Source organism: Crocodylus porosus, unplaced genomic scaffold (assembly GCF_001723895.1).
Source record: "Crocodylus porosus isolate Cpor-Errol unplaced genomic scaffold, CroPor_comp1, whole genome shotgun sequence".
Lineage (NCBI taxonomy): Eukaryota > Metazoa > Chordata > Crocodylia > Crocodylidae > Crocodylus > Crocodylus porosus.
In genome coordinates, this window is record NW_017728932.1 from 7,454,416 (window position 1) to 7,462,200 (window position 7,785).

The 7,785-nt window shown below is 41.7% G+C and overlaps 1 protein-coding gene across 1 annotated transcript in view; it reads left to right on the top strand.

The window, feature by feature from the left end:
* Nucleotides 1–7,785, top strand: part of WBSCR17 (Williams-Beuren syndrome chromosome region 17) — a 311,468-nt gene that overhangs the window by 142,947 nt on the left and 160,736 nt on the right. The gene's annotated exons all lie outside the window — the stretch shown is intronic.

Genomic DNA, 7,785 nt, shown 5'->3' on the forward strand with positions numbered 1-7,785 from the left:
ATGTGCTGGCATGGAGCCAGCCCGGTCTGATTTGAAGGCATGCACCAGCGGGCTGGGATGGCTCCATGCCGTCATGTGCAGCTCCTGGGGTTCTACCAGAGCCACATGCCACCGGGGGGCTCTGCCTGCCATGGGCCATGAGCGCCCCAAGAGCTCACTGCCTGCCACTGCTGCTACTAACAGCAGGGGCTGTGTGCCAACCCCCCCCACACCGACCTCCCACTTCTGCAGGCAGGCACCCCCTTCCCCACTCCCCAGCTGTTCAGTCACGTGCCATTGCGCTCGCTGCCTCCCCATGCAGCTCCCAGCTGGAGTACCAGGAACCCCACAGAGCTGGAAGCGCACAGTCCGCCCAGCCCAGTGGTACACAACCTCTGAAAGCCCACCTTCTGCAGGCTTTCAGGGGGGCAGCCACAGACTGGTAATAATTGTGTTTTGGAGGGGCCCCACAGGCCGGATAGAATGGCCTGGTGGGCTGAATCTGTCCTGCAGGCTGTATTTTGACAGCCCCTGCTCTAAGACATATCTTTAAGTGTAGATCAGACTTTAGTCCTAATACCTCTACTGAAGCTGAAGTTTCTTTGCATAAGTAAGGCAAGCAAGGGGGTTATGAGAGAAGTCTACTTAATAATAGTTCGGATAAAGTAAAGGGGGATTTTTACTATTACCGTCTCTTGCGATACTAGAACAAGGGCCATGAGTTTAAAATGAACAAAAGGAATTTTTTCATGGAGTGTGTGACTAACTTGTGGGACTCATTGCCACAGGGAGTTGCAGAGACAGGCTGATTTAACCAGAAGGAGATTGGGCCAATTCATGGAGAACAGGCCATGACAGAGGTGCAGCCTCTAGAATTAGGATTTCCCAGGCCTCTGAACGCTGGAACTAGCCCTGTTCAGCAGAGTGTTTGGTCATACGGTACACTTCAAGCACAAGCTTAAGTCTCACTGAAATGAATAGGACTTAGCCTGACCAGACCAATTCAGCTTTGCTGAATCGTAGCCTGCTCGGTGCCAACTCTTGAAGGCCTTACTCAAGCAAGAGTCGTACTGAAACCAGCAGGACCTTTTTCTAAAGACTTCAAAACTGGACCCAACGTAGGACTCATAAAACTTGAGCTGCTTTAATTTAAACACGTACTATCTTTTTACTTGCTATAAACACAAACACACGCATATAAATTAAAGCTTAAATTAAAGTGTGTGTGTGTGTGTGTGTGTGTGTGTGTCTCTAGAGAGAGAGCAAAAAGTACAGCCCTCAGTGCATGGACACAATACATCAGTATAAAAACATTTCTATCCAATGTAGCGTATGTCCAGACAAGAGGGCAAGTAGGTATTCTGGAGTAAGCCACTTCCATGCCTACATAAACTGCAGTCACGCTGTAGATTTTGCTGGTTTATGTATTTTGTTTAAAAGAAAAAAAGAAAAATCCCCTGCCTAATCAATATACTGGTACTGTTAAACATTTAAGTGCAGCTCAGGCTTCAGTCCCAGTTGCTGTAGAGAAGCCAAAAGCATTTTTTTGTACGCGTGAGGCAAGCAGGATCTGGCCTGCAATTTTGTAAAGTGTTTTCAGCATGAAAGGCACTAAAAGAATGGGAGAGACTGGTGTGTAGTTATTAAACAATTGTTAGTAAAAACAAAGTCACAGTCACCCTGCTTTCATTGAAATATTCTTTCGAATAAAAACCAAAACAAACCAGGGAAGCAGCAGTGAAAAAAAATTGTCGTGCTGGCTGAATTGTTTCAAACCAGTGGTTAAAGAGCCATGAAGTGGTTCTTTAAGTCACAGCCAAATCCGGTCTTTTCTGTGGTCTGTTCACACTTCCCCTAGAAGAAAGCTGCATTTGACAGATTATACAAATGTCTTTTATTTTTACATTATAAAATGAGGGAAAATATGCAATGAGGAGTGGGGGGAATTTGGCTCTTTGAATTTCTTTTTTCATTAGCAGATGGCATTTAAATGATTTATTGGCTAAGAACAATGTATTCTCATTAAGAAGCCAAGTATATAATGACTTCTGAGGTGGGTGTTCAAAACAAAGAAGTGATAATAGAGTCGATTGCACTTAGTGACAAAATATAGCAGCCCTTCATCAAACAGACTTAAAAGAGAGTGTTTGAGAATGAGTGCTGAGGGCTATGATTTCCTTTTATGTGCACTTTAATTCACTGTCCTTTTCAGTCAGTGGTGCAGAAATAGGCATAGTTTAAATTAAAAGAAAAATAGATCTTTATTATCATACCCATCAATGAGAGAAATAAGTGTCTGTTGCTTGAGTGCTCCATGTTGCTTCTGCATTGAAATGTGGGTCCTTATAAGCTGCATCGCCTTAGTTTTGCCCATTGCACCGAACTCTTCTGGGTTTGACACTGAATTATATCTGTCTGGGGTTAAATTTTCAACTACCACACACCTGAACTGGCCCTGTAAGAGCACCACATGGAGTTGCAAGTGGCAGGTTTGCAAACCACAACATTTGTGGACAAAATGCATTGGTAGGAAATGTTCTTGTGCCCAGGCTGTATGATCCCAGGATGCTTCCAGTGCTATCACTAAATCCGTCGGTGACCTTGGCAAGTCCCTAAGCCTTCTTGTACCTCACTGGTTTCCTCAGTGGTAAAACAAGGAGAATAATATTTACCTCCCTTCTGGGAATGCATTGAGGCTTAATTTGCCAAGTGCTTCAAATCTGTCTCATGAGAGGTGCTGTGGAAAGATAATTTTGTTTTTTGGAATTTCTTATGGAGATGTCATTGTAGGTCACATGTAAACTCTGAGGTTGTCCATGCATCTAATCTTACATCTGAAAATGTGGCTGTCTATTTAATTCTTGGTTTGTCTGCTGAAACAAGAAGTAACTCTGGGGGGAAGGAGCTAGACATGGAAAGCCAAACAGTTCCATCTAGGACACCGGTGCACTGCCCTTACCCTCTTACTCAAGATCCTCAACGGTGACAGGCAAAACAGATGCATCCTGGCCTGGGTTTCTTGTTGAACAGTTCTCAACTAGCAAATAAAACATACTAAACTAAGCAACCTCAAACGTTTTCTTTCATTGACTGGTCACACGTTGTAGCCTTCACCCTACTCACGTGGTAACTAGAGAACGCTCATTATTAAACAGGCTTTTTAAAATATCTATATGTATTAAGCGCAATCGTATATGCATGGCATTGAAGCTACAGGTATAATCCAAGACGTTTGCGCGGTGGCTCTAAACATTTTTAGACTCAAGGCACCCCTCAAAAAATACCAGCTCTTAGTTTTCACAATTTTTTTTGTCTATGATTTTTTTCTTTTTTTGGAAAGATCTCCAAAAGACCACAACAGGTCAGAATGTGTCTTACACTATGGCTTCTTTTTTCAAATCATTGTTTATCACATTTGCACATCCAACAGCACTAACTTTCATGGCATCTTGTGGCACTGTTGAAAAGATCATAAGGCATCCCAAAGTGCCATGGTTGAAAATCGTTGCCTTAACCATAACATGCCTGATTCTTTTCTTTTTTTCTTTCCATTTTTCCTTTTTTAACTCCAGTTGTTCTCTGACATTTGGCCTTTCCACATTCCCCTCCTGGCTTGTTCCAATTCTAAGTCTGAATCCATGCCTGACTGATTTGGATCAGTGGTTCAGAAAACAAATGCATAGGATCTTGAGCATCTCAGATATACAGGAAGACAGCTGATAAGCTAAAAGTTTGCCCCTTAGCTAGTAATGGGAGAAGATAACACTGCAGAACTTAGCTGTCTTTAGGCTGAGTAGTGGCAGTAGTTGACATAAGAGTGACTCCATTGACAGGCCCGATATAGTTGAAAGATGTTCTAGCTTCAGGCTTTCTTCAAAGTAAGCTGCTATTGACTGAAGATGGTGTATAACACATTCTATCAAATCAAGCAAAAGTTTTTCATTTTACAATGAATTTAAGCCTGGCTTGAACAAGAGCTACCAGAAATGCTATTATTAAGGAGCAGGTTAAGTACCTTCTGAGACACGGTTGCCAAGCAGTTGTGGTTTCATCTACTTGTTTCACAGGTGAAGGAGACCTTTCTCACAATTGCACTTTGACAGAAACAATTTTCTTGACACTGGAACACAGCGTCCACGTTCCTGGCACTTTAACCTGCAGATGACATGGCAAAACAGCACAAACTTTTAAGATCATATGGGACGTTCTAATCAACAAATTTCATTTCAGGCTGCAGTGGCAGGAGGCTAGTTGCTATGTGTTTCTGAAAGGCATTAGGATGGACTGAGCTGTTTTTCTTACAGGGTTGCCTTCCCCCTCTCATTCCCTCATCACAACGAAAGTGAAAGACTGGCATCTGCCTAGTTTTTATGTCATTATGCTGCTCCCAGAAAACAATATGATAAAGCTGGACACTCAGGACGTTTAAAAAAAAATGTTGCTGATAGTTTCTATTCATATGTAAATGAAGATTGCTCAAATACATTCTAGCTGCATTTTCGATGATCCAGAACACATGTCTCTTTCTAGTGAATCCTACACATTTATCACATTGAGGATGACAACATGTTAACTGCTTTGGGCTTTAGGTAGAAAGGCCAGGTATCTGAAGAAGCACTGATGAACTGTGAATTTCGATTGCACATCCAATTCTCCAGCAACACAAGATGGTCTTTTGAGCTATACTATCAGTTTGATCCTAAATAAATTATATATAGTAATAGAGAGCTATTAAACACCCATTTTCCCCAAGCTCCCTGAATAGTGCAGCACTCATCAACACCAAGTACATTACAAGTCCTACCATCCCACGGCTCACCGTATGTTTTTCAGATGCTAGATCTTGAGCCCTAAGTCCCATTTTTAGACCCTAACTGCACTGCAGTCAATCTTCTCTTTAGAGGTGTGCAGATTTTTATCAATGATCAGGAGGCTTCTTGTTTTTCATAGTTTGTTCTAAATAATGTGACCTCTGTTCTGTTTAATCCCTGAATACATGTATAACTGCATAACTTTCTTGACTAGCTCAAAATGAATAAAGTCATTAACATATTGCAGGGAGGGAGGCACAGCTCTGATATGCACGCCTATGTTATGACATTCTTGGACCTCCTGTTTGTTCCTAGCTTGTGGTTTGGTAAGGACATCGTACTAAACTTTTCCTATAGCTTCTCTGTTTCTCAGCAGTCAAGCTTAACTAAGCAAAGTACTTGGGCATATGCTGAAATCTAAGCATGGTTTGTAGTTCCATTGCAGCTCGTGGGATTAGTCATATGTTGATACAACATTAAGCTTCAGCCTTTTGCTGGAGCTGAGTGATATTCTGCAGCAGGCTGGATTAAAGTGGCCTTTTCCATCTCTGTCTCCAGCAATTTTTTTCATTCCACTGAGAGCCTTAAAATGGTCTCCCTCGCAACAGTTTTTCTCTGTCCTACCTTTCATTTATCTCTGTGGCAACCTCTGCAGCCCGCTGACAGTAGACAAAACACAGCTTAACTTTTGAATGTAACCAGGAGTCCTCTAGTGACAACCTTTAATAAACTTTAGTTGATGCACTGGCAATTGTAACATTAGTGTAGTATCTGCCTCTTCTCCCTTTCTCACTCTCTCTCTTTGTTTTCCCTCTAGGGTTGGTAATTCAGAAAGAAATGACAAAAAATATTTAAGTAAATGGCTGTCAGTCTCATGGCGTTATGCAGCAAGAGCTGAGACTTCAGTGCTAATTTTCAACTGGCCCATTTTACTAGGAAATGACTGTAAAGTCACCATCTATAGAAGTTGGGGAGCTCTTTCTCTTCTTAAGCATTGGATTGACATCAGAAAAGAAAATAGTCTATTCTCCCACCACCACCACCACTTTCCTATTTTTGCTTGTAATTAGAAAAGCCATCAGTCAGTTTCACAAATGTGCACTTTATAATTGCCTTCTATCTCCGTTTCTATTTAGAGTAGATGTTCTTGTCAGGTCCAGCCTTGGAGAGAAAAGAATGTCTGACAGGTTTCCCGGAGCTGGGCTGAGACTCCTCACAAGTATGTTTTGCACAAGGGATTTTATAACCACATGATTTAATTTTTTTCTTGCTTCTCTTTAGAGAGGGAAACTGGACTCATTTCTCTTTCGTTCTCCTGGAACTAAAACTAGCTATGCTTAATTATCGTGACAGAATTCATTCCTTAAGTGTGAAAAGTGAGCTAAGACAGTGCATCGGAAAGCAGAGTATAAGATGTGCAGTTTTTACAGTGCTACAGACTTACAAACTTTAAGTCTGAAAGTCCCTAGCTACCATTCCCTTTTCTGAAACTCGGGAACAGACCCAGATCCAATGTTTGGATATGAAGTTAGATTTGAACTGTTACATGGATCAGTCAGCCATGTTGTGGATCAGTCCAATGCAGGGCAAAGAGCCTCGAACATAGACTGCTGTAATTTTATTGGCAGGGAATTTTGTAAATTGTTCGGTTCAATGGGCTGGTGGTTGCATCTGAAGACAGGGAAGAATTAAATTTGACAGAACAAGCTCGTACCAGGATATTAATTCGCATGACCCAATTAATACATTAAAAATACACACAAGCATATACATATCCCCATCCATTTCCCCTTTATAGGCAACTCAGAATGAGCTGGCACCATTAGCATGCTGATAAATTAGCTTGAGAAGGGTGTGTTAATTCAGTCTAAAATGAAGCCGGGAGCGAGAACAGTTTCTCTAGATTTTTTTTCCCCTCGATTGCCTTTTTTGACCGTTGTTTCAGCAGTTCCTGCAATGACACGAGATAGTCTCTCTGCATTTCCTTCTTTCTGGCTGTGAAGGAAAGGAACGTTAGCATTTGCTAACCATGGCTCTGGCAAGCCATAATCAAGCTGATGTATCTTTTATTTTTGAACTGATTCTTTGTGGGTGGAGCTTAACATTTAACATTTTTGGCAATGGATGCGTCTCTGTCCAAAGCATGCCAAAATATGGGAAAAGGGGATTGCCTGTATTTAACGTTGGGTTTTGTACTTATTCATTTCCATACATACCACCCAAAATGGAAGCACTATTTCAGAGAAGTCTGGGTGAACAGATTTTATATTCCATATAGCAATGTTGGCGGTCACTTGTATGACCTGAGTCAGTGAGCTGCATGATCTCAGTCTGGTCCTAGTTTATTAAAGCTTTGTGTCCTTGCAATTTGGAGGCTCCTTTTCTTCCCAGTGGGGTTGAGGATTTAATTGTTGCAGTGGATTGTAGCTGTCAGAGGAAGTTGTGGTTGTAGAGAGCAAAAGAGGCATATACAGTATATGGTGCTAGTTATTATTAAAGAATCAGACCCTGGCTGAAGGATGTCCAGAAATGAAGCGGGGGAAGAAAAATATTCCTGTTGCTATTGGAACATAAATGATGAGATTGGGGAAGCAGATGGCTGGCTCACTGCTAGCCAGAAGCTGATTATTCCAGCTGATTTTGGGATGGGTTTGCTCAGACATAGCCAAGAAAAATCACTTGGGCATTCAGCAGTGTAAGTATAATAAAGGAGTAACAGTGTACTGGACAGCAACACTGGGAGACACTAGAGGAGGATTATACCAGTACATCCAGAACACCAAAACACCCATCAGAAAGGACTCTTAAAAAGTTGCACACAGTAAGATATATTCGTCGTCATTCCTGGGGAGATCTTCACATAAATTAAGGAGCTTTTGTAGACTGACTGGTTTTCAGGACTGAAGAACATTTTCCATTTTAGAGAGAAACAGCCTTGTTGAAAGACAATGTAGTAATATTAGTGCTTTTTTCAGCCGGTGTTCCGTCTCCCCTC